Source organism: Podarcis bocagei (assembly GCF_964188305.1).
Source record: "Podarcis bocagei genome assembly, chromosome: W".
NCBI classification, from domain to species: Eukaryota; Metazoa; Chordata; class Lepidosauria; order Squamata; family Lacertidae; genus Podarcis; species Podarcis bocagei.
This window is the reverse complement of record NC_138131.1, coordinates 87493190-87520304: the sequence shown is the minus strand read 5'-3', so window position 1 is coordinate 87520304 and position 27115 is coordinate 87493190. Positions and strand designations below refer to the sequence as shown.

The 27115-nt window shown below is 44.3% G+C and overlaps 1 pseudogene across 1 annotated transcript; it reads right to left on the bottom strand.

Annotated features, from left to right (window-relative positions):
* Window positions 1–1181: 1181 nt before the first annotated feature.
* Window positions 1182–26822, bottom strand: LOC308578222 (protein CIMAP1C-like; annotated as a pseudogene). Its single transcript has 5 exons — window positions 26711–26822; window positions 25625–25794; window positions 24176–24286; window positions 23452–23555; window positions 1182–1658 (listed from the first exon to the last, which is right to left on the bottom strand). The product of its transcript is annotated as a protein CIMAP1C-like (transcript).
* Between the last annotated feature and the right edge of the window lie 293 nt (window positions 26823–27115).

The following is a 27115-nucleotide window of genomic DNA, read 5'->3' as shown; positions in this document are numbered from 1 at the left end:
GAATAGAATAGTGGGAAAACATTCCTGTTACAGGATAAATAATACATTGAAAAAAGGCAGTTTAGAGCCTGGTTCTTACGCATTCTTATTGTGAAGTGAGTGAGTTCAGTGAGTCTTCTTCCCAAGAAAGTGGTTTTTGGCTTGTGGTGCTCATCTAGATTAGGAGGAGAGAGCTAAGAACCAGCATTTCTCTTAGAGGAAATTCTGTGTATGTGTTGTGGGCAAGAGGCACCCTCAACCTTGAGACTGATGTGAAGTGCCATAATTTCACCACCAGCAGACAAGACAAATAACATATTTGCTGGCAGGAGACAAACTGTAGCAGAACAGAAATGGTGCTGCATGCAACAAATAAGAGGTTAGGATAGAAAACGATACCTAAGCAGCCCAGTCTCACTCTCCCTTTCATACATTGAATCACCTGGGTATGGAGGGGGAAGGGATGCACAGAGCTCATAAACATAATCAATGTAGCCTACATTTATCAATTGAGAGCATAATGAATGTGGTTTGATGATAGGCATGTTAGAAGGTACATTAGTCATCCCAAGCTGACAAAATCCAAAACTGCGATCTAAATTGGATTTATTTATTTACTTACTTACGCAAAGCAAGTAACATGTAAACAAGTTACATAGACTGCCCTATAAATTCACTCTTTGGAAGGCTCTTCAATACACACTGGTAAAACACAATATTAAAAACAGCTCTCTCATTTTGCATTTCATTCTCAGTGTAAATAGAATAGTAGCAAGGAAAATAAATATTTATGGAGCTTTGTAAAAAAAAAAAGGTAATACTTATAAAATTATAAAACTATTTCTTATATGAGCAAAAAGAGCATTTTAGCCTTCTTCCCAATAATCTTCTGTAACAGAAAGCGAATTAAGTGGTGGGGTGAGAAACACTTCACTAGTAATGCACACTGGAAGGAGGAAGGATAGAGAAAGGATTTTGCCAAGAACCAAGGCAGACCCCCTGTCTCACCAAGGAGGGCTATCTAGTCCCCCTCCCCAATTACCTGACCCTGGCATAGCCCAAACGTGTTCAAAGTTCATCAGAATCTCTCCCTCTGAAACAAGCTATTTACACCTGCTTCCTGACACTGTGTCACAATGGAATTATTTGGAGGTGGGTCTACCCAAAGGGGCAAGTCACCTCTGTGGCCTGTGAGTCCACCCTCACTCTTTGAGTAAACAAACTGGAGGTGTGCCATGAGAATACTCAGAGTGACGAATCCCAAGACTGAACTGTGGGGCTCTGGGTTTGTCGGTGGTGACCAGCTCCGCATTGTAGTCAGGGGGTCCTGGTGTATAGTTCTTGCTGGAGGAAGCAAACCTTTGGGAGATGCTGTAGGATGGCTGGTGGCACAGGTAAACATCTGGTTCAGGTATGGTATTCATTGCCGGGCCAGGCCCTCTCACCAGGTCTTTAGCATAGCCCCACACAGAGGCACTGGATGCCATTGAGAGGCAGGGAGCTGCAGGTTTGACAGGCAGCTTTGGACCCAGTGTCTGTGGAAGGGTGTATTGGTTGGGTGCTGGGTTTGGGCTGCTCACCCAGTAGTGCGTTCGAAGGCCCATAGTGTACGCTGGTGCATTCGACTCTTCAAGTGGGTGTATCTTCTCCACGTAGTACTCATTTGGGGCAGGCGTACAAGATATAACGGCAAGCCAAGAGCAGATAGGAGGTGACACCCCTCACTTGGTGCTCCCCACTGTCGAGCATGTGGATAAACCTGTGGATACTGTTGGGAATCAAGCCTTTATCAGGAGAAACTGGCAACTCTCCAGGCACCTGGCTTGATCTCCTGATGACCTCCCTGTCTGCATTGCTAGGTCGCGATAGGCGATCCTTCTCAGCGTGAGAAGAACACACCCCTCTTTCCTGCCCCCCCCCGGCAGGGGAAAGAGATAGACAGAAACTTATTTACATGCCTTTATTTCTGTCTTTGCAGCGTTACAGAAAAACACGACTGCTCTCTTCAAACTCCAACAGCCGAGAGACAAACTCCACCTGTACTTCCTGTACAGCTCATATTACACTCTCAGCTAATTCCGGCGCCCTCTGCACTGTGAATTGACTGTCCCTCTGTTTCCCATGGAACAGTCCCAACATTCCCATTATGTTTTGCTTTCAAGCTACCAGCTCGCGGCCGCATTGCTTCTATATCGTAACATACTCCCCCATATGAATCAATGTGCGCTGCGAGCAAAGCGTGATCCAGAGAAGAAAACAAACAGTTGTTATACATATAACACTCCCCTGTTGTTTCAGTTCCACCCTTGGAACTACCCGCCACTGGTTTCCCCAGTGTACCTCTCTGGTAGTCTGACTTCCAAGGAATGAGTGCATCTGCATTACCTTGGCTAGGGAATGTAGTGTTACACTTAGCAACTCCCTGTTGTGTCTTTGTCTCTGACTTAGACACAGCTTCAACCTGTCTTGACTTGTCAACAATAGTAACACATGCAACAGCTAAGTTAGCAAACTCTTTTGAATACCTCTTGGGTGGTACACCCTTTGTAACTCTCTCAGACCTACGTATGAGGTGCTGATCCTCTTTGCTCACTGGTTCAGTCTCAGGACTCTTTGGAGAACCAGTTCCAATAGTAAACAGTGGTTCATCCTTCATTTGTGAAGGTCTAGCCATTGTGTGAGATTTCCTCTCAATGACTGTGTCAACTGAGCTCTTTGAGCTATCACTGTCACTCTGAGTACCACTGTAATCAGTAAAATCATCATCAACATCTGAATTGTCCTCAGTGGGAAATGTGTGAACAATTACTCTCTCCTGTTCAGGAGCACTCTCTAGAAATTTTCTGAGAATCACCTGACCAGATTCAGACAAAATTACTCTGTAGAGACCCTTTTCATAACCCACAAAAATGCCTCTAGCATTCTTTACTCCACCTGGAGCTTCTGTCTTCACATGAGACCCAAAAACCTTAAAATGGGCAACAAAAGGTTTTCTACGGAACAGCTTCTCAAAAGGAGAACTTCCCAAATCTTTTGAAACCTTTCTCAATCAAGACTAACAATAACACAATATCGACTCCGCCCAATACTCATGTGGCAAATGTGAACTCAGCAATTGTGCCTTCATGCCATTTTACAATTCTTTGTTCACTTGCACACAGACACTTCTGTTCCATGCTTCTGCAGAAACAGCAGTCTTGTGCCTTATCCCTTTCTTATCCAGGAAATCCTGAAAATCCTGTAAAAGAAAAACTGGCTTTTCATCTGTGAAAAGACAATCAATGTTAGCATTATGAACATTCTTAACCTTGTCACAAAATTCTTTAAACCTTTCTAAGGCTTCTTGTGGTTTCTGCAATATATATACCCACACATAATGAGAGAAATAATCCACACACACAAGATAATATCTTGCATTGCCTCTAGATGGTGCTAGAGGACCAATCACATCAGCATACACTCGCTGAAAAGCTTTGATTACTTGCGTCGTCTTCTGGACGTTTTTCTACACACCTGCGAAAGAAATCATGTTAGATTCAGATGCATTACAATTTATGCAATCATTTTGAATAAAAGTCAACAAATACAGCCCATCTTTCTCTCTGGCAGAAAGATACAGCTCTCCATCTTTGAAGATTTTGCAGCTTTCTCTATCATAGGACAAAGTCAGTCCTTTCTTTGTGATCTGCGAAACACTCAGCAGATTGAACTTTACATCAGGAACCAAATACACATTGTTTATAGTCAAGTTCAGACTTTCAAGATGCACAGTTCCAAACCCGGTCGCTTTCAGCTCCTGGCCATTGGCCTGTTTCACAGTGAAGCTTTGCTTCTTAAATGTTGAAAACAGATCTCTGTGCGATGTCATGTGCTGTGTGCATCCCGTGTCAAGAACAAAAGCGTTCTCCGTTGAAAATGCGGCTTTTGTTGACAGCAATGCTTTTGCAGGTTTCTTTCCTTTTTAAAAAAAAAATTATTAGAGTTTCCAATTTTTACAAACAAAAAGAAAAAAGAACAAAAAACCCAAAAACACATAAATTTCACAGCTTATTTTCTCATAACATCTTTCCCCGACCTCCTCATACCTCCCCTTCTTGTATATCCAATTCAGATTATTCATACAGCAAATCCTTATCTCAAAGCATTACAGCTTAAAAAGAAAAAGAAGAAAAAAACACTTTATTTTCTTAGATTATTATAACTTTGAATAAAAGAAAACCATTTTATCAAATTCCTTTTACCATTACAGCTGAAAACCGCTTAATTTCAATCCAACATCATTCAACATTCCTTAATTTTGCAATATTTTTGTAAATAGTCCTTAAATTTTTCCCAATCTTCCTCTGCCGACTCTTCTCCCTGGTCACGGATTCTGCCAGCCATTTCTGCCAGTCCCATACAGTCAATCAGCTTCATCTGCCATTCTCCCAAAGTGGGCAAATCTTGCGTCTTCTAATACTTTGCAATAAGTATTCTTGCTGCTGTCGTTGCATACATAAAAAAAGTTCTGTCCTTCTTTGGCACCAATTGGCCAGGAGAAAGGCCTCTGTTTTTTTCAGGAAGGTATACTTAAATACCTTTTTCAGTTCATTATATATCATCTCCCAGAAAGCCTTAATCTCTGGGCACGTCCACCAAAGGTGAAAGAATGTACCTTCCATTTCTTTACATTTCCAACATTTGTTATCGGGCAAATGATAGATAGATTTTTGCGAGCTTGACTGGGGTCATGTACCACCTGTAAATCATTTTCATAATATTTTCTCTTAAGACATTACATGCCGTAAATTTCATTCTGGTGGTCCACAACTGTTCCCAGTCAGCAAAATTAATATTATGTCCAACATCTTGTGCCCATTTAATCATGACAGATTTAACCGTTTCATCCTGAGTATTCCATTTCAACAGCAAGTTATACATTTTTGACAAAAATCTTGGTTTTGGGTTCTAACAGTTCTGTTTCCAGTTTAGTATTTTCCACCTGGAAGCCAACTTTTTTATCCAAATTGTAGGCCTCCATTATCTGATAATAATGGAGCCAATCTCTCACTTTACTTTTTAATTTCTCGAAACTCTGTAATTTCAGTTTATCTCCTTCTTGTTCCGAAATTTCCCAATATTTCGGCCATTTGGCCTCCATATTGAGCTTTTTCTGGGCCTTTGCTTCCATCGGTGACAACCACCTTGGGGTTTTATTTTCAAGTAAATCTTTATATCTTATCCAGACATTAAACAATGCTCTTCTGACAATATGATTTTTAAATGCTTTATGTGCTTTAACCTTGTCATACCACAAGTATGCATGCCACCCAAAAACGTTATTAAAACCTTCTAAATCCAAAATGTCTGTGTTCTCAAGAAGCAGCCATTCTTTCAGCCAGCAAAATGCCGCTGATTCATAGTAGAGTTTAAAGTCTGGCAGGGCAAATCCACCTCTATCCTTTGCATCAGTTAATATTTTAAATTTTATTCTGGGCTTCTTGCCCTGCCAGACAAATCTAGAAATGTCTCTCTGCCACTTCTTGAAACAGTCCATTTTGTCCAAAATTTGCAATGATTGAAACAAAAATAACATTCTTGGCAATACATTCATCTTTATAACAGCAATTCGACCTAACAAGGAAAGCTTCAAGTTTGACCAAATTTCTAAATCTTTTTTAACTTCCGTCCAGCATTTTTCATAGTTATCTTTAAACAAATTTCCATTTTTAGCTGTCATATTAATCCCCAAGTATTTCACTTTCTTAACCACAGTCAAACCTGTTTCATTCTGGAACTTCTCTCTTTCCAATGATGTTAAGTTTTTCTCCAAAACCTTAGTTTTTAATTTGTTCAATTTAAATCCTGCCACCTGACCAAACTCTTGAATTAATTCTAATACTCTTTTGGTACTAGACTCTGGCTCCTGTAACGTCAAAACTAGGTTACCTGCAAATGCTCTCAATTTATATTGTTTAGCTCCGACCTGTATACCTTTAACCTGCCGGTCTCTTCCGATCATATTGAGCAGAACCTCCAGGACCGATATAAAAAGCAATGGGGAAATTGGGCACCCCTGTCGTGTTCCTTTTTCTATCTTAAATTGTTCCGTAACCACATTATTTACAATTAATTTAGCCTTTTGTTCAGAATATATTGCACCTATACCATTTTCAAAACCTTGGCCTACCCCCATACCCTGCAAGTTCTTTTTCATAAAACTCCAAGATATATTATCAAAGGCTTTCTCTGCATCCACGAATATCAAAACTGCTTTAGTGTTTATATTCACTTCTAACTTTTCCAAAATGTCAATTACGTTCCTCAGATTATCAGATAAATGTCTTCCCGGCAGAAAACCCGCTTGGTCCTTATGAATCTCTTCAATCAGTACTTTTTTCAGCCTCTTAGCCAAAATATCAGCAAAAATTTTGTAATCCACATTTAATAAGGATATGGGACGGTAGTTCTTAAGTTGAGTCTTTTCAGTCTCTGTTTTCGGTATAAGTGGTTCCTCTTCATCCTGGAGAAGAGTGACTAGTGGGGTGCCACAGGGTTCTGTCTTGGGCCCGGTCTTATTCAACATCTTTATCAACGACTTGGATGATGGACTCAAGGGCATCCTGATCAAATTTGCAGATGACACCAAACTGGGAGGGGTGGCTAACACCCCAGAGGACAGGATCACACTTCAAAACGACCTTGACAGATTAGAGAACTGGGCCAAAACAAACAAGATGAACTTTAACAGGGAGAAATGTAAAGTATTGCACTTGGGCAAAAAAAAATGAGAGGCACAAATACAAGATGGGGGACACCTGGCTTGAGAGCAGTACATGTGAAAAGGATCTAGGAGTCTTGGTTGACCACAAACTTGACATGAGCCAACAGTGTGACGCGACAGCTAAAAAAGCCAATGCAATTCTGGGCTGCATCAATAGGAGTATAGCATCTAGATCAAGGGAAGTAATAGCGCCACTGTATTCTGCTCTGGTCAGACCTCACCTGGAGTACTGTGTCCAGTTCTGGGCACCACAGTTCAAGAAGGACACTGACAAACTGGAACGTGTCCAGAGGAGGGCAACCAAAATGGTCAAAGGCCTGGAAACGATGCCTTATGAGGAACGGCTAAGGGAGCTGGGCATGTTTAGCCTGGAGAAGAGGAGGTTAAGGGGTGATATGATAGCCATGTTCAAATATATAAAAGGATGTCACATAGAGGAGGGAGAAAGGTTGTTTTCTGCTGCTCCAGAGAAGCGGACACGGAGCAATGGATCCAAACTACAAGAAAGAAGATTCCACCTAAACATTAGGAAGAACTTCCTGACAGTAAGAGCTGTTCGACAGTGGAATTTGCTGCCAAGGAGTGTGGTGGAGTCTCCTTCTTTGGAGGTCTTTAAGCAGAGGCTTGACAACCATATGTCAGGAGTGCTCTGATGGTGTTTCCTGCTTGGCAGGGGGTTGGACTCAATGGCCCTTGTGGTCTCTTTCAACTCTATGATTCTATGATTCTATGAAATTTTGGTAGCAATTTCTCCTTTGCATATATCACCAAGCCTCTCTTTTTAACTTTGTCATACGAAATAAATTCTTGTCCCAATCTCTTATTAATAAGCATTTTCCTGTGTAGCCTCATTACATGTGTTTCTTTTAAACAAATCAAGTCCAATTGTTCTTTCCTTAATACATGAAAAACAGATTTCCTCTTCCGAGGGGAATTCAGTCCATTACAATTCCAGGTTAAAAGTTGCAGAGCCATGGTAAGTTACTTAGCTTTCCCTCCAACTGCACCGAGTTGTTGTTGTCTTTCCCTGGGCCCGGGAATCCAAATGACAAGTTTGCTATGTCTAGAATTCCTTTTCCTGATGCAGTCAGCTCCTCTCCTGATTCCACTTCTTTCTGTAAGTCCTCCTCGTGATCTTTCAGAAACTTGTCTTTATCATTCACTGTCCTTATTCTTATTTTCCTTCCTTTGTATTTAAAAGATAAACCTTGGGGAAATTCCCACCTGAAGAGTATTTTATTTCTTCTAAGTAGGCCGACAAGATCTTTATAATAAGCCCTTATATCCAAAATGTGTTTAGGTATATCCTTGAAGGACTCAACAAATGAGTCTTCAATTTCCAAGGTTCTTTGGTAGTGCAGATTCAAGATTTTATCTCTTTCTTCTTTTGTTCTTAAGGTGATCAAACAATCTCTTGCTCTGTTCTTTCCTTGTCTTTTGCTGAGTCTAAATGCACTCACTATCTTGAATTCATCTTTCCCCAGGTCTTGTAGTCAAAAGTCTGTGAATTCCTTTGTAAGGAAGTCTATCAAGTTGTCTTTCTCACTTTCAGGTACTGCTCTAATTCTTAGGTTTCTCTCCTTTCTTTGTAATTCAATCATAGAGAGTGTCAGGTCGTGATCCTCTAATTTCTTATATACCGGTGGTATCTTCTCTTGAACAGCAGTTGCAATATCCTTAGCTTCCTCTGCAATCTGTCGAGTCGAGGCTGATTCCTCTAATAGTTTTTCAATGGACTGTGTATTGGAGTTCACCTTGTTCCCCAGTTCATTAATACTTGGAGTGTTCAAATCTATTTTTGCTGAGGCCCCAGCTACTTGTTTATTTGTCTCTGCAACCTGTTTGGCTAATTTTTCCAAAGATGCATCAATTTTGCCAAGTGCCTGAGCCAATAGCTCTTCAGATGACATAGCTTTTGATTTTACTTGCGAAGCAGCAGCTCCTACTGTGCCTGCCGCTCCAGATGTTGAGGCCCTTCTCTGAAAAGTAATATCAGTCTTGTATTGTCTGCCGGATCTGGTAGTTTTATCCTGTATGCCACTCACCAGCTCTATCTTCCCTTTCCCATCTGCCATAACAAGCCCAAGGTCAGTCACACGCTTGGTGAGTTTGTTTTGCAAAGTAATTTTCCAGAGCTTGGTAACTTGATGACAAAATAGTTGTTACAACGTAGTCTCCTCTAGGGGGACACCCTTCCAACTTCACTATGCAACTGTTAAAAACAAGTATAGTTCTTAAAAGTTCCAATATCCCTCAAAAGCCAGAGTTTCAATGCTTTTAGAAAAGTTTCAGTGTCTCTAAAAAGTTACTTTATAGTCAAAGGCAGATCTATAAACACTGTATCTTTCTCAAAGTGTCAATATTCTTTACCCTTAACATGCAGACAATTCTTCCCACTGGTCGACCTTCCCTGTCATAGGCAGTCCGTTCCCAGATTTCCGAGACAGCAGAAATATGTTTACACCCTCTTTTCTTGCAGGTAAAATAATGCTTGGTTCTCCCCCCTCCACTCCTGCAAACCGGAGGGGAGTCGTCTTTTTTGGTGCTGGATTTGACCTTTAAAAGTCGTCTTTCAGGGTTACAGCTTTACAGTCTCTTTACTTTAATCTATTTACAAGTCGGAAGAGGCAGCCTTCCTGTTTGTGCCTTTCCCGTTTCGGTGCCAAATTAACTAAATTTTTCTTCCAATTACTTGCTTACTCCTACTCACGGGTAGTTGCTTTAGCTTCCAATTGTCCAGAAAGAAATCAGTGCTCTCCGCGCCACACACCCCCTTTCCGTTCCGGAGCCTTTAAAAAGGGGGGCGCAAACGGAGCCCGCCGAGTCTCCAAGTTCTCAGGCTTCCCCGCCTGAGATTTCTTCGGGTCCCGCTTCGCCGCAGCGGTCAGACCCTGTCCCCGTGGAGCCGATTCCCTCCGGAGCTCAGAGGGAATCCGCCATTTGTCGCTGGTGCTGACCGGAAGTCTTTTGCAGGTTTCACCTGGGACTTGGTACGACTTTTGCCTGACGCTTCAGGCTTTGCAGAGTTCCCCTTAGCTCCTTTGTGTTGACATGGCTTCTTACAATTCCGCTGAAGATGCCTGGTCTGTCCACAATTGAAACAATGGACAACATTCAAAGCAACAGCCTGTTCTTCACTAGCAATAGCAGTGGGGGTGTCAGAACTCCGAGCTTCTCTCCCCCTGTCTTTGACATCTATTGCAGCAAGGCGATCTTTCTCATTGAGAATCACGGCGCAGATTCTCTCCGTCGTGAGTTCTGCGGCAAGTAGAGAACCAAGCTGACTTGCAACCGTTTTATAATAATAATAATAATAATAATAATAATAATAATAATAATAATAATAATAATAATAATAATAATAATAATAATTTTTATTTATATCCCGCCCTCCCCAGCCGAAGCCGGGCTCAGGGCGGCTAACAACAATCAAATAATCAAACAGTAAAATAGTTACACAATCTAAAAATATTTCATTATAAAAATTAATTAAATCAAATTGAAGGCAACCAATTAAGCAAAATTATGTGCAGGTTGCCAGAGGAGGGAGTCAGGCTGCGCCCTGACCAAAGGCCTGGTGGAACAACTCTGTCTTGCAGGCCCTGCGGAAAGATGTCAGGTCCCGCAGGGCCCTAGTCTCTTGTGACAGAGCATTCCACCAGATTGGGGCCACAGCCGAGAAGGCCCTGGCTCTAGTTGAGGCCAGCCTAACCTCTCTGAGGCCTGGGACCTTGAGGATGTTATTATTGGCAGACTGTAGGTTTCTCTGTGGGGCATACCAGGAGAGGCGGTCCCGTAGGTACGAGGGTCCTAGGCCGTATAGGGCTTTAAAGGTTAAAACCAGCACTCTATAAACACTGTATCTTTCTCCTGTACTCCACCGGGAGCCAGTGCAGCTGGTATAGTACCGGGTGAATGTGATCTCGCAGCGAAGACCCCATAAGGAGTCTCGCCACGGCATTCTGCACCCGCTGGAGTTTCTGGGTCAGTCTCAAGGGCAGCCCCACGTAGAGCGAGTTACAATAATCCAGTCTGGAGGTGACCGTCGCATGGATCACAGTGGCTAGGTCAGGGCGAGAGAGATAAGGGGCCAACTGCTTAGCTTGGCGGAGATGAAAAAATGCCGCCTTTGTTATAGCTGTAATCTGCGCCTCCATGGAGAGGGAGGTATCGAAGATTACACCCAAACTCTTAACGGACGGTGCTGGCACTAATTGCACCCCCGCAAGAGATGGGAGTTGCCCCCTCAATCCCATATCGTCCCGCCCCAGCCAGAGGATCTCTGTCTTCGAAGGATTTAACTTCAACCGGCTCCCACGTAACCATCCAGCGACAGCTTCCAGACATCTGGTCAGTGTGTCTGGGGCCGAGTCAGGATGGCCATCCATCAACAGATAGAGTTGGGTGTCATCAGCATACTGATGGCAACCCAGCCCAAAACTCCGGACAAGCTGGGCGAGGGGGCGCATAAAGATGTTAAAAAGCATCGGGGAGAGAATCGCACCCTGAGGCACTCCACACACCAAGGAGTGGCGCGATGACAATTCCCCCCCAAGCGCCACCCTCTGTCCCCGACCAGAGAGAAACGAGCGCAGCCATTGAAGGACTGTGCCCTGGATCCCCACGTCGGCAAGGCGGTGGTCCAGGAGTTCGTGATCGACCATGTCAAAGGCTGCTGACAGATCTAGAAGAATCAGCAGCCCCGACCCGCCTCGATCCAGCTGCCTGCGGAGATCATCTGTTAGGGCGACCAGAGCCGTCTTGGTCCCATGACCAGCGCGGAAGCCGGACTGGAATGGATCCAAAGCAGATGTTTCATCCAGAAACCTACCAAGCTGTTCAGCAACCGCTCTCTCAATCACCTTACCCAGGAATGGAAGATTCGAGACCGGGCGGTAATTGGATAGATTTGAGGGATCTAATGATGTTTTCTTTAAGAGCGGACGCACCACCGCCTCCTTCAGTTCCCCTGGGAATATCCCGGTGCCAAGGGACAAATTGATGATATCCCCCAGGGGGGCCCGCACCTCGTCTGGACACGCTCTAATCAGCCATGACGGGCACGGGTCAAGAGGACAGGTGGTGGGCTTTCCAGCTTGGAGGAATCTGTCCACATCGGCTGGAGATATCCGGTCAAAGTGGTCCAATACTGGACCCGAGGACAGTCGAGGGGCCTCCAGTTCCTTTATTGTATCCAAATTGGCAGGGAGGTCATGGCGGAGCAACAGGACCTTCTCCGCAAAAAAGCTCGCAAATGCCTCACAGCTGTGTGTCAGATTGTTATTTAAATTTGGCTGTCCTTCAAGGGATGTTAAAGACCGAATTATACTAAATAATTGCGCCGGGCGAGAGCTAGCGGATGCAATGCAAGCCGAGAAGTAAGACTTCTTAGCGGCCTTCACTGCCATCTCATAGGTTTTCATAAAAACCCTATAAGATGTTCTTGAGGCTCCGTCACGGGCACCCCGCCATACTCGCTCTAGCCGTCTGAGGTCCCGCTTCATTTTCCGAAGCTCCTCGGTAAACCAGGGAGCCCGGTTTCTGCGGGGTCGTAGAGGGCGCTTAGGTGCAATCTCATCGATGGCTGCCAGGAGCTGGGTATTCCAGCCCTCAACAAGCTCAGTCAATGAGTCGCCAGGGGGAGAAAGGTCCCGCAAGGCTTGACGGAATCTATCAGGGTCCATCAGCCTCTGCGGGCGAGCCCAAATCGGCTCGCCACCTAAGCAGGGTGGGGGTGGAACATCAATCCTGGCTTTCAGAGCATAGTGATCAGACCATGGCACCTTCATCGAAGGAGACATGATCACATCTATACCGGCGCCAAAGATCAAATCCAGCGTGTGGCCTGCTTGATGTGTGGGGCCCGAAACAAACTGGGAGAGCCCTAGTGTCGCCATGGAAGACACCAGGTCCAGAGCCTGTGAGGAGGGAGTGGCATCAGCGTGGAAGTTGAAGTCTCCCAATACCAATAGGTTAGGGAACTCCAAGGCCCAGCCGGCCACCGCCTCCAACAGGCCTGACAGGGTGGCTGCTGGTACGCTAGGTGGTTGGTACACCAGCCAGACAGCCAAGCTCTCCTCGGAGCCCCACACTAGGCCAACACATTCAATGCCGGGGATCAATGGCGATGGTAGAGCCCTGAAAGAACAATCTTCCCGGATTAATACTGCCACCCCTCCCCCCCGGCCCACAGTCCGTGACTGGTGGAGGACGGAGAAACCCGGGGGCGGCATCTCTCGTAAGGTAACAGTTACCCCTTCGTGCACCCAGGTCTCCATCACACAAGCCAGGTCAACCCCCTGCGAGGTAAAGAAATCTCGCAGGGTAGCGCTTTTGTTGCCTATAGACCTGGCATTGCACAACACCAGTGAAGGAGGTGAGTAATCCTTGCTCACCCTACCCTCGTCCCTCGGGATGGGGCGCAGATTGGAAGGGGTACGAGCATATCCGTATCTCAATCCCCTTCGCCTATAACATCTGCCCCCACCTCCATACCTCCCTCGCCCCTCCACGGTAGCAATCCCAAGCCTCATACTAACCTCCATTTACAAATTAGAAAACAAAACAACCAAAACAATTATGCCCAAACAAAACCAATCCCCACCCCACTTGATGTCCAACCCCAAAAACAAAACAAGACGGAACAAACAAAAATACATAGATAAAAACCACCATTCACGGTGGTACAACAAAGTAAACAATAAAAACACCTTAAAATATATATAAACATCTTCAACATTTGCTGCAGCAGCACCAGTGTCCTTAAAGCTATTACGGGGGTGAGCCTGGGCCCCGCCCCCTAGGCCGGATGGAGTGAGCCTGAGGAGGGAGAGGCCTTCTCCGACACTCCGATGCAGCAGCAGCGATGTCCCAGACCCCAATGAGGCCTCTTAAAGCTGTGGCGAAGGTGAGCCTGGGCCCCGCCCCCTAGGCCGGATGGAGTGAGCCTGAGGAGGGAGAGGCCTTCTCCGACACTCCGATGCAGCAGCAGCGATGTCCCAGACCCCAATGAGGCCTCTTAAAGCTGTGGCGAAGGTGAGCCTGGGCCCCGCCCCCTAGGCCGGATGGAGTGAGCCTGAGGAGGGAGAGGCCTTCTCCGACACTCACGATGCAGCAGCATAAGTCCCATTAAGGCTGTTAATAATCATGAAGCAGAATATCTCTTCCTGTAGAGGGAAATTGCATTCCGCCATCTGCTGGCGTAAGAATTTCATCTCTGTCAGATGCGCTTGTACATCTCCATCTGGCACTAGCCTTAGATTGGTCAGCTTTTCAAAATGCAGCAACGCTGAAGAACCAGCATCTCTTTGATGTATTCTACGCAGCTGTCAGAGCCGCTTCCAGGTCCCAGCTCACAGAGGACCACGCTAGCCGGCAGTATTGTACAAACTTCTTTATTGAGCTACAGTTTCCATTTTCAAGCCGCAGCGCGCAGCTCTACGTCTTAGAAGCTAGACCGGCGAAGCTCCGTCTGAGTCTCCGCCTCCTGTACACCAACTTAATACTCTAGCCTTACTCCACCTCTTCCGTCTTTCCTTTCTCCTCTGGGTCCCTCTACCCCCCGTGGTCTCTTCCTTCCTGGACTCTTCTGACGCTGACCCCCCCGACTCTTCTCCCTCCTTGCGGCGGGCTTTAGGACCTGGCTCCCTATCCGGGCTGCTTACTGTGCCGCCTTCCTGTGCATTTGAACTTGGCGCGCGCGCGCAGCCTTCAACCTTCCTCTTGACCGTTTCCTCGCTCCCCGATGGAGGTGTGGCCAATCCTAACTCCTGCCCTCCCGCTTGCGGCGAGCCGCCAGATCCCGATACCTGGGACCCCTCCCCCCTACTGCGCTCTGGTGGGGAAGCTGGTCCCGATTTCCAACTTCTGCTCCCTGAGTCCCCTCTGGTCCCTTCTACCTGGGGTGTCCCCCTAGGCGCCCCCCTTGCTCTGACCACTGGCGCCCCTTTCTGTGAATCTTCCGACTCACTGGAAAGACTCGGAGATCTCGGGCCGCTGTCATCGCTCATATTACCTCCGGATTCCTCCCCCTCGCTCTCTGTTTCCTCCCTTTCCTGTGCCTCTGCTCCTGAACCCCTGACAGCAGCGTTTGCCAAATCTCACGCGCGCATTGCAAATTCTGAATATGCACGAGTTGATCATCTGAGATACAGAGAATTATGGCCATCCTGGCTCTCACATTCTGTGAATTCCAACCTGGCGTTGGTGCAGCAGGGATGGGGTTTTCAATCACCCCAAAAATCCTCTGATTCTGAAGCAGGGCTTTCATCTTTACAGACCATGAGGAATAATTGTCATTAGTCAGTGGAGGTGGGTAAGGTAAGCCTCCTCCCTTCTTGGCATCCATTTTGAATCCAAGCCTCAGCTCTCACTCTCGAGCCTGTAAAATTCCAAGAGTCTATTGGCTGTTTACTGCCTCACTTGGCAGTTAAACACAGGCTGTTTTGAAAGTCCTTTCAAGAGCAGTGAGATATTAGACAAAACAAACGCTGTTTACCAGCCTCTCACAGTCCCAGCCCCTCTTCCGTTGTTGGCCGGTAACTTTCCACTTTACTGACGTTTCGTTGCTTAGCAACTGGACATTCCAGGCTTATCAAGACTCAGGTATGCGAAATATGTGGCTCTCTTTCAGTGCTGGTTTCATCCAAAAGCAGACACTCAGTGAACCGAAGAATGTCTCAATTCGCGTTCACTCTCACAGCCATAAAATTAGCATACCTTAGGGGTTCCGTTGCTCAGCAAAAACACCTCCTCCGGTGCTTCCATCCGCACGCTACCATATCTTCCTTATCTCCTTGCAGAGGATGAAGTACGCTCCATCAACCTCTCTTGTTGCTTTCATGGATCAAAACCATCCTCTGCTACCAGATGTTGGGAATCAAGCCTTTATTAGGAGAAACTGGCAACTCTCTAGGCACCCGGCTTGATCTCCTGATGACCTCCCTGTCTGCATTCCCCAGCAGGATACAGGCTAGGTCGTGATAGGCGATCCTTCTCAGCGTGAGAAGAACACCCCCCCTCTTTCCTGCCCCCCCCCCAGGCAGGGGAAAGAGATAGACAGAAACGTATTTACATGCCTTTATTTCTGTCTTTGCAGCGTTACAGAAAAACACGACTGCTCTCTTCAAACTCCAACAGCCGAGAGACAAACTCCACCTGTACTTCCTGTACAGCTCATATTACGCTCTCAGCTAATTCCGGTGCTCTCTGCACTGTTAATTGACTGTCCCTCTGTTTCCCACGGAACAGTCCCAACATTCCCATTATGTTTTGCTTTCAAGCAAGGATATGGCAGCAGGGGGATCTGACACTCTTCTAGATCAAATGCTACAACAATTTGCAATTTTGAATAAGAAGGTTGATGACCAAACAGCAAAAATCGACTTAGCCACATCCTCAATTACTAAACTATCTGAACAAGTGGCTAAGCATTCACAAGAAATTGGGAATTTAAAAGACGCAACATCTGACCGGAAATTGGCCGAGGCTGCAAACGAAAAAGCAAGTCAAGCAATTCAGAAAGTGGATGAATTGAAAGGAGAGGTAAGGCCGCTACATAAACACATCACCGACCAGCAGGCCTACCTGTCTATGGTGGAACTGAGAAACAGGGAAAATAATTTAAGATTACGCTCTATCCCAGAGATTGAGAAAGAGGATTTGACCGGCTTTTTGACAGCAGAATTCTCTAAATTCTGGGGTATAGAGGAAGATACAGACTTTAAAATAACAACTGCATTCAGATTGGGAAGAGTTGTCAAGAAAGACAGGCCTAGAGATTGCTTGATCATCTTAAGGACCAAGCAGGAGAGAGACAAACTACTTGACCTACATTTTAATAAAGCACTTGAGATCCAGGACAGAAGAGCACAAATCTACAAGGATATTCCTAAACAACTACTAGATCTCAGATCTAACTATACTGATCTAGCTGGACTTCTGAGAAGCAACGGAATACCTTACAGGTGGGAGTTTCCACAAGGCCTATCATTCAACTACACAGGAAAGAAGATTAAAATCAGGACGAAAGAGGACAGCCAGAAGTTTCTACACGACCACGGAGAAGACCTGCAGAAAGGAGTAGCTGCTCCTTGGCCACCACCTGACTCTGGAAAAGAGCCAGCACCCTCGGATTTGGACAAGAAAGAAGACGCCCCATAAAGAGCAACAACAGATTGTTACAGGATGTCTCTGCAGCTGTATAGTTGGAACATTAATGGTGCAAATTCCCCGGAAAAACGCAAAAGGATTTTTCATATTTTGAAGAAGGAACATTTGGATATAATCTGTCTGCAAGAAACTCATGTGACTAGGCTTCACAGGAAAGTGTTAATAAACAAAAGATTAGGCCAAGAATTTATCTCATCAGACAGAGTTAAAAAGAGAGGAGTGGTGATCTATGCAAAAGAGAATTTATCACCAAAATTTCTGTTTAAAGATGAACAAGGAAGAATCCTGGCAATTGAAATACAAATCCAAGGAGAAAAAGTTTTGATCTTAGGAATCTACGCACCAAATGAGGGGAAATCAGAATTCTACAAGAAGCTTCATGAGACATTACTGGACTATCTGGACTATTCTAACATCATCATGATGGGAGACATGAATGGGGTGGTCTCTACCTATATGGACAAGTCACAGAACCAGAATCTGACTAAAGATGGAAGACTACCAAAAACTTTTTTCGAACTAACTGACAATATGGATTTGATTGACCTATGGAGGACGAGAAACCCCCTAGGTAAAGAAGGAACTTTCTTCTCTGAGGCTCACCTGTCATGGACAAGAATTGACCAAATTTGGACAACTAGAGGGCTGGCACCAGACCACAAGAGTAGAAATCTGCCCAAAGACCTGCTCCGACCACAACACTCTGAAAATGGAAATGAGATTTACCACTGCCGACTCCTTCAGATGGAAAATGAATGACAACCTGCTAAGAGACCAAGAGATTGTAAAGAAGGCCCAAAAAGCTTTAAAGGACTACTTTGAAATTAACCTCAACACCTCGGTGGAAAAAAGAATAATCTGGGACGCAAGTAAAGCTGTTATGAGAGGGTTTCTGATACAACAAAACACGATCAAGAAAAAATTCTGGAATGGGAAAAAGGACAAGATATTAGAGAAGATAAGAGATGGAGAGAAAAAATTAAGATTGAATCCAAAATCAAAAGAGACTCTAAGAGAAATTAAATTCCATCAGTCACAATATACGAAATTGATTAACCAAGAAGTGGAATGGAAAATCAAACAAATGAAACAAAGATCTTTCGAATCTGCGAATAAATGTGGGAAACTGCTAGCTTGGCAGTTGAAAAAGAGACAAAAACTAAATTATGTCACCAATTTAGAAGTTGAAGGAAAAAGTATTCAGAAACCGGGAGAAATTAGAAAGTGCTTCCAGAAATATTTTAAAAAACTGTACACCCAAGGGCCCGAGGAACTGACTGAGATAGAACAATTCTTGAAAGACAATGGCCTACCAGAACTATCTCAAGAGAAGAGATCAATCTTGAATTGTAAAATAACACAACAGGAAATTGAGGTTGCCATCCAGAATATGCAGCTAGGCAAATCTCCAGGCCCTGATGGACTTACCTCCAAGTACTACAGGATGTTAAAGGACTACTTGATACAACCATTACTGGAGGTTTGTAACCAGATTATGGGGGGAGGGAGGGCACCAGAAACGTGGAAAGAAGCATTCATCACATTGATACCCAAAGTGGAAACTGAAAAGACTCAACTTAAGAACTACCGTCCCATCTCACTCCTAAACGTGGATTACAAAATATTTGCAGATATTCTGGCAAACAGATTTTAAAAAGTATTAAATGAAGTAATTCATAAGGACCAAGCAGGTTTTCTCCCAGGTAGACATTTGTTTGATAACACTAGGAATATTATCGATATTCTGGAACTTTTACAAACAAATATTAACACTAAAGCAGTGTTAATTTTTATTGATGCGGAGAAGGCCTTTGACAATATTTCTTGGAAATTTATGAAGAAAAACTTGGAAGGGATGGGAGTGGGAAGGGGGTTTGAGAACGGAATAGAAGCAATCTATTCTGAACAAAAAGCTAAGTTGATAGTGAACAATGTGGTGACAGAAGAACTTCAGATTGAAAAAGGAACACGTCAGGGGTGCCCCCTTTCCCCTTTATTGTTTATTTCAGTCCTGGAGGTCTTGCTGAATATGATAAGGAAGGATCGGCAGGTACAAGGAATACGGGTCGGAGTGAAACAATATAAACTGAAAGCATTTGCAGATGACTTGGTTTTAACATTACAGGAGCCAGAATCTAGTACAAAAAGAGTTTTGGAATTGATCCAGAAATTTGGTCGGGTGGCGGGCTTTAAGTTGAACAAACAAAAAACTAAGGTGTTAGGGAAAAACTTGACAACCATTGAAACAGAGGGGTTTCAGAAGGAAACAGAACTAAATATTGTTAAAAAAGTGAAATACCTGGGGGTCAATCTCTCTTCCAAGAACTTGAATTTATTCAAAGATAATTATGAGAAATGTTGGTCAGAAGTTAAAAAAGATCTAGAAATTTGGTCAAGATTGAAATTATCCTTGTTAGGCCGAATTGCAGCTATAAAAATGAACGTTTTGCCAAAAATGTTGTTTTTGTTTCAAGCCTTGCAGATTGTGGACAGAGTGGAATGTTTTGGAAAGTGGCAGAGGGATATTTCTAAATTTGTTTGGCAGGGCAAAAAGCCCCGAATAAAGTTTAAAATATTAACTGATGCAAAGGAGAGAGGGGGGGTTTGCCCTGCCAGACTTAAGGTTATATTATGAAGCTGCGGCCTTCTGCTGGTTGAAAGATTGGATTTTGTTAGAAAACACTGATGTCCTAGATCTGGAAGGCTTTAATAATTCGCTAGGTTGGCATGCGTATTTGTGGTATGACAAGGCAAAAACATATGGAATGTTTAAAAACCATATTGTCAGAAAAGCAATATTTATGGTCTGGAAAAAATACAAAGACTTGTTAGAAAGCAAAACTCCGAGGTGGGTATCACCAATAGAGGCCAAGGCTCGGAAAAAACCTAATATGGAGGCCGGTTGGCCGAAATATTGGGAAATAATAGAAAACATTGGAGACAACTGGAGGTTGCAGAGCTTTGAAAAATTAAAGGGTAAAGTGCAAGACTGGCTTCATTATGCCCAAATTAATGAGGTTTTTAAGCTAGATAAAAAAACAGGATTCCAGGTGGAAAAATCGAAACTTGAGACAGAATTGTTAGAACCAAAGACCAAGCTATTATCGAGAATGTATAACTTGCTACTTAAATGGAACACTCAGGATGAGACAGTTAAATCAGCCATGATAAAATGGGCTCAGGACATTGGTTACAACATCATGTCTGAGGACTGGGAAAGGTTATGGACCACCGGTATGAAGTTTACGGCATGTAATGCCTTGAAAGAAAACATTATGAAAATGGTATACAGGTGGTACATGACCCCAGTCAAGCTTGCTAAGATTTACCATCTGTCCGATAATAAATGTTGGAAATGTAAGGAGGCTGAAGGGACGTTCTTTCATCTCTGGTGGACTTGCCCAAGAGTGAAGGCCTTCTGGGAAATGATTTACAACGAGTTAAAAAAGGTGTTTAAATACACCTTTCCTAAGAAACCAGAGGCATTCCTCCTGGGCATTGTCGGCCAGAAGGTGTTAAAGAAGGATAGAACTTTTTTCATGTATGCCACTACAGCAGCAAGGATCCTTATCGCCAAATATTGGAAGACTCAACATTTGCCCACACTGGAGGACTGGCAGACGCAATTGATGAACTACATGGAACTAGCTGAGATGACTGCCAGGATCCGAGATTTGGGAGAAGAAGCGATGGAAGAGGACTGGAAAAAATTTAAGGACTATTTGCAAAAGTATTATAAGTTATATGAACTGTGAGGTGCCGTATGATTTGGAAGGTCAGCCCCAGCAATGAGAGTGGATTATATAAGAAATTGGATAATATTCATGAAAGAATCAAAGTTTAAATGGGTAAAAACGACAATATGCTATATTTTTAGAGTAAATGGAAAATAAGGGATTTAAACTTAAAATTGCAATTGAAAGTACAAAGAAACACAAGAAACAAGGGTATAACTTGCTGATAATTTTTATTGTTAAGAATGCACCGGGCGGGAGATGCGGGGAAGTCCGTTGGAAATTTGAAATAAGTTGTTGAAATGGTTTGAATTTTCTGTTCTTTTTTCTTTCTATTTTCTATGTTCTTTCTTTTTTCTGTTGTAAAAAAAGTAATAAAAATTATTATAAAAAAAAAAGGAACAGTCCCAACATTCCCATTATGTTTTGCTTTCAAGCTACCAGCTCGCGGCCGCATTGCTTCTATATTGTAACAGATACATCATATCCTACAGGAGCACAGGAGGAGGCAGGAATGATGGATGTAAAATCTGACAGGTGAGAAACATTGAGGCTTAAAGAGAAGGAGCAATCTGCCATGCAGGGTTTGTTTGTTTTTTAAGTTGCTGTTTTACTTGCTAATGTTAGGAGTAAAAAAAACCCACTTATTGATCTATTAGTAGATCCCAAGCTTCCATTGATGTTTCTCAAACGAAAGGGAAAAGCATTCCCCATGTATTTGCTACAATACTCTGCTCCTCCTTGTAGATGACAAGCCTTGCATATTCTCTCTCTCTTTCTCTCTCTAAATTTGAGAATTCTATTTGTTCTTAAGCTGAATCATTTGTAAACTGTTGTGATTTTGAGGATGTTGGAGGAAGAGGCACTATCCTCCTTGCTTTGACTGAAAATCCCCCCCACTTTTAAAAATCATGGCATTGTCCTCCAATCTCCTCTTCTAGCAGCCTTTCCAACTAAGTTCATCACCTGTGGAGTTAAGAGTGCAGTGCTATTAATCTCTTCCATGACATCTTCCCTTGCAATTCACTGTCATTTACTGTTAATTCCATAGGTACCCTCCAGACTACTTCCTAGATTATGACTCTAAAGCAACATGACCCTCTTGTTTTCCCTTATGCTGTTTTTGGTGGCTCTCCTTTCTGTCCGTTCATCAGCCACATGCTCAACATCTTATGGTCCCTTGGCATCAGGAAGATGAGACTTCCAGCGTGATTGACCAGAATGCTGCAACATGATTGCTGGCAGGAGTGAGACCTTGTCAGCATATAACACCTGTGCTCAAAGATCTGCACTGGCTGCTGATTTGCTACCAGGCCAGGTTCAAGGTGTTACTATTGATATATATAGCACATGGAAGAACCCTTTGCCTAGAGGATTGCCCTCTGTAAAGTAGGACACTTAGACACCCTAATGGTAAAAAGTGTTTTTCAACCCAGTTGACTTGGTGGAACACCAATCAGGAAAACTATATTTCCCCCAGTTCCTTGAATGCCCCTTTATCCAGAGCAGCCCCACTCGGTCAAGGCCAATAGCTGGAAAGCAATAGGGATCACACACTCACATGGAATGAATGGAGGGATGGATGGGCGTCACAGACACTTTTAAACTACACTTTGATATCACCCCAGACAATCTCCCACATCAAACAGCCCACTTAGGTAAGGTCTCTGTACATAGCTGGTTTTCCTGTCTGGTTCTTGACACCCCCTACTCAGAAATATTTTTTTTATCAAAGAGTGAATAAACTTTTACAGCCTATGGACAACACTCCCATGCAGTCAACCTTCCAGGGCCTGCAAACCAGTGGGGCTGGGACAAACAGTGAGTGTGGCTGATAAAAAAAGAGGGTGAGGCCACCTGTCTCTTTTTCATATGCTTCTCTCTGTAGTGCCAGATCTAGGGCAGTGCAGGCTGTTCCCCTGCTCAGGGTGCTGAGCCAAGGGGGCATAAAATAATAATAATAGTAATAATAATATTGGTAGTAGCAATAATAATAGTAGTAATAATAATAATAATAATAATAATAATAATAATAATAATAATAATAATTAATACTTATATTCATGTGGGTACCTACTGAGAAACCCCATTAAAAAGCAACTGTACCAAAAGGAATTACTGTGGAAATAAAATATATTGGGGGAAGTGCCAAATTTTGTCCTCACTTAGAAAACCGTATTACCAAAGTCTACCCCTGCTCTCTGTCATTCATACACAAATCCACATGCATGCAGGTAAAAGGTAAATGTAAGGTAAAGGACCTTACATACATAGTCAAAGGCGTCTATGCGGTGTGGCGCTCATCTCACTTCAGGCTGAAGGAGCAGACAGCTTTCTGGGTCATGTGGCCAGCATTCTGGTGCACCGGGACACTGTGATAGAAGCCAGAGTGCATGGAAACGCCGTTTACCTTCCCCCTGGAGCAGTACCTATTTATCCACTTGCACAGGTATGCTTTCAAGCTGCGAGATTGGCAGAAGCTGGAACAGAGCAACAGGAGCTCACCCTGTCTCAGGGATTCGAACCACCAACCTTCTGCTCAGCAAGCCCAAGAGACTCAGTGGTTTAAGACCACAGCTCCACACATAATGCTCCCACACATCCATTTTCATGCATAACACACCTGCTCATTCACTCACACTCATTCTTTTTCATTCCCTCTCTTTCATGTTCAGGGATTGACCAACAAGCCTTCTTTGCACAAGGTGAGAAAGAAACATTTTCATCACAAAATTGCACAGATGCCACTCCAGCCCCATCTTGACCATCATAGTATCTCTCATCTTTCAACTTACATGCCCGCTTTCTGTCTTGCACCATGCGGAATGAAACTGGTCTCCATATCCCTAGACGGGAAATGCTTGGGTCCACATAGTAGCAGGGCCCAGGACTCTCCGTGATCGAGATCACTTGCAAAGGAAAGAAGAATTGTCTGCATGAGGCATGGTGTGGATTCTGAGCTATTTAGCTTGGTTGCAATGACTGACTTCCTATCCGATATCAATTAAAGGCACCCACTAGCTAGATAGCAGTGAATATGTTAAGCTCCGCCCCCCTGCACCTCCATTCCTGTTATCCTTCAACATGGCTTAAGTGTAGATCATCCTCTTCCCACTAAGGTCCACAGCTGTACAACTGAGAACCCTGATTTTTGTGCAACCATAATAATCAGCAGTATAAGACCCTCCAGCCCTTGCTGGACTACAACTCCTATCATTCTTGACCATGCTGACTGGGGCTGATGGGAGTTGTAGTCAAGAAACAACTACATTAGCCCCCTACATGCAGTGCCATTGATCCAGTTGGAATGGAAACTTTGGAAAGCCACCCAGCTCTTGATCATGGATCACCCAGGTCCCATCAACTGTGGCCCCGATAATTAGAGAGTCCCAAAAACACAGGTTGTCAATCTCTGTTCAAATGTTTTGCCAGCAAATTTAACAGTTGTTTAGCCAGCTTCACCCTGTGGGTCAGTTAATGCTGTTGGGAAAACCCAAATAACACAGAACCTAACTTGTCAGCATCTTACATCTTTCACTGGATTTCACACGCATTGTGTAGGCTGGCTCAGCATACTTGGTGAAGTCATGGTCCTTAATGCCAGTGAGAGGCTACCTACCATACTTCCCAGGTCCTGGCCCTGCAAGAGAACCACAAGGGGGGGAGGAATAAAATAATGGGAAGACAACCCGGAACCATTAGCATTTGCAGATTATGAGCTGCCACACTGGGTAAAAGGGCAAAATGGAATAATATATTGTGTTGAATAATATATTGAATAATATATTGGGTTTTGGAGCTACAGCTCTCTAGGTGTTGTTGTTGTTGTTTAGTAGTTTAGTCGTGTCCGACTCTTCGTGACCCCATGGACCAGAGCATGCTGGGCACTCCTGTCTTCCACTGCCTCCCGCAGTTTGATCAGACTCATGTTTGTAGCTTCGAGAACACTGTCCAACCATCTCATCCTCCGTCGTCCCCTTCTCCTTGTGCCCTCCATCTTTCCCAACATCAGGGTCTTTTCCAGGGAGTCTTCTCATGAGGTGGCCAAAGTATTGGAGCCTCAGCTTCACAATCTGTCCTTCCAGTGAGCACTCAGGGCTAATTTCCTTAAGAATGGATGTGTTTGATCTCCAGGTGTTGCTGCACTGCAACTCCCATCATCTCTGACCATTGAACCAGACTGGCTGGGGCTGATGGAAGTCCCACAACATACTTTTCTTCTCCCTCTGGTAAAATCTCGCTAGCCTTGGGCCAGGATATTTGCATTGCAATAGGAAGTGAGCATTACAAGGCACCTGAATTCTTCTGTGGCTCGGACTATAATTCAAGCCAGAGAAGATTTCCCATTTTACTCAACCACCTATGCTCTGCCTGTACTTTCCCAACCCCGTTCCTTCATCCCCTTTAAACAAGCGTTACCCTGGTAGGACAACAGCAGTGGTGACATACCAGCCACAGGAAAAGGAAAACAAAAGAAAAAAAAATATTATTAGCCTGACTCCCTCCTTTGGCAATCTTCACAGAACTCTAGCCCAATGGTTGCCATCAATTTGATTTGAATAAATTTTATAATGAAATGATTTTAGAATGTTGTATTATTTTATTGTTGTTAGCTGCCCTGAGCCCAGCTTCGGCTGGGGAGGGCGGGATATAAATAAAATTTATTATTTATTATTATTTATTAACAAGGAAATATGCACTGTCTCGCATGCTAGCAGTACTCTTGGAAGAAAGTTCTGATGGTGACTGAGAAATGTAGATCAGTTTCCTTCTTTGGTTTCCACAAGAACAAAAAAGGAACCCTGATGGATCAAGCCAGCCAGCCACCGAGTCCAGCATCCTGTTCTCACAGGGGCTAACCAGATGCCAGAGGGTCTTTCAACAATGCTGTTGAACACATCCAGACTGGCAAAGATATGGGTACCTCTGTATTCCTGATCTCCTTCTCTCTCTTGCCCCATCTATTCCCACAGCTCACCTTTATACTTGGCACTGATGGACGCATACTGCTTCTTGATGGCCGGCACTCTGGCTGGATGCTTAGAGATACCAGAAAGACAACTAACAGGCTGAGCTGCACCTTTGGCTCTGGAAGTCGGCATTGGAGTGTGCCCACTGCAGTGGGGAGTCGTATGTGTCACCAGTGCTCTGGGGAATGAAAGTAAATGAATGAATGCAAGTCCAACCTGCAATAAAATGTTGCACCATGGAGTGTTGCAGCTCAGGGTTCCAGCTACTCCGTTCTACCCCACCCCAAACAGTATTCAATTTCCACTAAGTATGCTAAGTTCACATTGGGCTATTTGGGGAGGGGGGAGTGTTCTCCTCTGAGGGATCTTATCCTATCCTATCCTATCCTATCCTATCCTATCCTATCCTATCCTATCCTATCTTCAAACCTTGCCGTTTTCTCCAGGCTTGCTGAGCCCTCCGTCTTGCACAGATGGTGCTGTTTTGGCCACATAAGGACCATAAGTGCTAAAAGAATGGAGATTGCTGCTTGTTTATGTGATTTAACGGCGTGTACCTAGGCCAGGGTAGCCAACATCCCAAGAGCTTGTTGGACTCCAACTCCCATCAGCCCCAGTCACCATGGGATGATGGGAGTTTTAGTCCAACAACAGACAGAGAAGAGCCCCTTTGCAGCCCCTGCACTGTAAGGGCTAAGGGAATGAGGGTGAATCCAGAGGTCTGTGTGCCTTTGTTTATTTAAACCAGGAATGGGAGCAGAATGAAGGGAGCACCACCTCCAGAGCATGAGACCAGGCCTGATCCCTCACCCTGAGCACTTTGGAGGGGGTGGGGAATAAAACTTAAATACAGGGCACAAAAACAATGCCTTTTGTCATCTCCTTGTAGTGGCATGGTCTGTGGGGCAGCATTTGGAGAATACAAACAATTTCTTCTGTGTCTTTCTAATTCTCTGGAGTTTCTAAGAGAGGTGGCAACTGGCCTTTGCATTGCTATGCTCCCTAACCCTAATCATGCTAATACACAGTAAACAAAGGTCTTAGGATTTCAGTTACCAATCAAAGTAGCAATTGGTTGTGTCAGTCACCCATACCGCTGATGCTGCTTCTCTGGATGGAATGGAAATCTGGATGTAGATTTCAATAAGGAGTGGGGATGTTACTCAGCTTTCCAATTCCTCCTCTACCCCCTCCTTTTTGGAACATAAACAATGCCTCATGTCGCAATTCGCTCCCAGGTTGCCCAGGCGATGCTGATGCAAGTGTGGAACCAGACTTGTTTATTTCCATATTACCATGGTTCTGGCAGAATACTCTCCCTCTCCCTCCCTCCCTCCCTCTCTCTCTCTCTCTCTCTCTCTCTCTCTCTCTCTCTCTCTCTCTTTGTGTGCTGCTAATACAAGTCCTCCTTCCTTGCAAGTTACCAGCCCGGGGGGGGGGGGGAGAGCCACAAGCCCAAAATACCACATTTTGTTTCATAAGACCCATGGGCATAGCTA